Source organism: Sprattus sprattus, assembly GCF_963457725.1.
Source record: "Sprattus sprattus genome assembly, chromosome: 1".
Classification (NCBI taxonomy): Eukaryota; Metazoa; Chordata; class Actinopteri; order Clupeiformes; family Clupeidae; genus Sprattus; species Sprattus sprattus.
The window spans coordinates 12,487,251-12,490,273 of NC_137920.1; positions in this window are offsets into that span (position 1 = coordinate 12,487,251).

The following is a 3,023-nucleotide window of genomic DNA, read 5'->3' on the forward strand; positions in this document are numbered from 1 at the left end:
GCCGCGGGAATCCAAACAGCAGCTCTCAAACGTAAACAGATAAGCGAGGGCAATTTGGCCGAGGGGAGGGGGGGGGGGGGGGGTGGGGGGGGGGTGGGGGGTCGTAGGGGTGGGGGGGGGGGGGGGGGGGTGGTGAAGGAGGGGGCCGGTATTTGGGAAATCTTGGTGTTTGCTCTGTTGGTCAAGGCAAACACTCACACATAGGCAGGAAGAAAGAGAGAGAGAGAGAGAGACAGAGGGAAAAAGAGAGGGAGAGGGAGAGAGAGACAGAGGGAACAAGAAAGGGAGAGGGAGAGAGAGACAGAGGGAAAAAGAGTGAGAAAGAGAGAGCAAGAGAGAGGGAGAGAGAGATTGAACAGGAGAGAAAGAGAAGAGAGGGAGAGAGACTGAGAGAACGCGTGAGAGACAGAGGGAAAAAGAGAGGGAGAGGGAGAGAGAGACAGAGGGAACAAGAAAGGGAGAGGGAGAGAGAGACAGAGGGAAAAAGAGTGAGAAAGAGAGAGCAAGAGAGAGGGAGAGAGAGATTGAACAGGAGAGAAAGAGAAGAGAGGGAGAGAGACTGAGAGAACGCGTGAGAGACAGATAGGAACAGAGAGTAGAGAGGAGTGAAGAAAGAGACTAAAGGTAGACGGGGCATCAGTGAACATTCGGAGACAGTGGGGTCTGTGGGGAAGGTGAAGGGTCACCCCATGACCCCATGACCCCATGACCCCTTGATCTTAGACCGGAATCCTTGGTCAGTTATCTGCCTGTGTGCCGATCAAGGCATGGAAAGCGTGGATATCAGTTGTTAATCTCAAGGCTGTGATAAGCATGCTCATCAGTAGTTAATTTCCAAAAGTGAAGCGACCAGACGGTATGCTGTCTGTGCGTTCACAGTCAATGGTGTTCCCATCACCCCAGCTAGGAAACCATCCCCTAGGGAACCATCCCCTAGGGAACCATGAATGGGCCTCAACCTGGTGGCCATTTTGGGCCATTTTGGAGGGCTGGCTCCTTTAGGCGGTTCTTAACAGCAGAAACGTACCCCGGGTCCTTCAGGGCCATGTTCAGGGGTGAAGAGAGTACCTATTCCGGGGTCTTTCTGTGAGGCCCTGCAACTACAACCAACTGCTTGCAGCGATGGTTGATGCCTATTGGTCAAACATGACTGCTGGGTGAGGCTTGCAGCAATGGTTGATGCTTATTGGTTAAACATGACTGCTGGGTGGGCCTTGCAGTGATGGTTGATGCTTATTGGTTAAACATGACTGCTGGGTGAGGCTTGCAGCAATGGTTGATGCTTATTGGTTAAACATGACTGCTGGGTGGGCCCTTGCAGTGATGGTTAATGCTTATGGTTAAACATGACTGCTGGGCAGGGGCGGACTGGCCATCGGGAATACCGGGGAAATCCCCGGTGGGCCGATGGCCCAAAACACCAGCCCAATACCATCATCAACCGGCCCACCGCCATCAGGCTCAATCGCAGCGCATACCAGTACAATATCTTTCAAAGTTCCTGAAGACAACATTAATGAATTTTTCTCTAAGGAATATAACATATGAGGAGCACTGACTGAAATTTATACTCCTATTTGCAATCTGTCTTCACACCTATGGTGACTATTTTTCGATTTTTTTTTTTATTTTTTTTTACGTTACTTGTGTGTTTTACGGACCTCGGAAGTTCAACGTAAGACCATATCTCTACGTTATTAATGAACACCTGGAAATTGGTTCTTACACAGCCGAAGTGTTCTCAGCTGTGCCGATGGGGTAGAGGATTCTGGGATTCTTACATTTGGATTTGCATACATACACGCAACACGCCCAGGCAGCCAGGGCACGCAACTGTATTGACGTGTGCAGTCAGCCCTAGCCCTTAACACGGATGAGGCACAGCTTGCTGCTGCCTCTGTCAATCTCTTCCGTCAGTCTGATTTAGTTTTAGGTGTTATTAAATGTCAATTACTCTAGCCTACATTTTATTTGGAAAACCACTGACTGGTGACAGTGATAAGGTAAGATGTGGCGTTGACCTTGCTAAATGTTAGCTTGCTATTCACAGATGAGGTAACGTTCCCTACAGCAAGCCTAGCTAACGGTATGTCTTAAATTGAGACCGTTATGATCTGGTAAAATAAGCAAGCTGTTGTCAACATCGAGATTATCTATTTTAGCATGTTAGCCGTAGTCACTTGCTTACAATCGATGAGCAAGCTATGCATGGTGGTAGTTGTAAATAGGGCAATCTTATCATTTCTAATACTGTAACTTGTGTCAAATAAGTTAACCAGCTAGTTTGTTATGCTAAAATCACTGTGTTACACCAACACTTACATTATAAACAATGTTAATATGTTATCTAGATTGTTAATATGTTATCTAAAGGTGTTGAATTGGCCAAGTAAAGCTTGCGTTTCATAACACTTACATTATAAACAATGTTAATATGTTATCTAGATAGATGATTCTGGAATAAAACATGGATAAATGGATACAAAATAAATGAAGGGACATTTATAATAGACAAAAAATTGCGATTAAATATTGTAATAGTTTGACAGCACTAATTTCAAGTATATTTATCTAATACGCTTTGAGTGTACTTACCAATAGGCTTTGTAGTTATACATATAACCATCTGATCTGATAACCATCTGATCTGATCTGATACTATTCATCTTGCAAACTATACCTACCTTGGAGTGTTACAATAGCCAGTATCATTTTATTCCATGTGTCCATCCAGGCAAATTGGTGGATCCAAATGTTATTAGGCATATATGATGTAATTTCTTTGTAATCAACCAAAATAATGTTAAGTGTATGGGTATTTTTCCCAGTAGGCCACTGACCGATACGTGCGATCCATCGAGTGGGCAAAGCGGTGTTTACTGAGTGGGCAGCGCGCTGTGTACTTAGTGGGCTGCGCGCCGTGTATTGAGTGGGCCGGTCTGACAGTAACTCCCGGGCCACTTTTTCCCCCCAGTCCGCCCCTGCTGCTGGGTGGGGCTTGCAGCAATGGTTGATGCTTATTG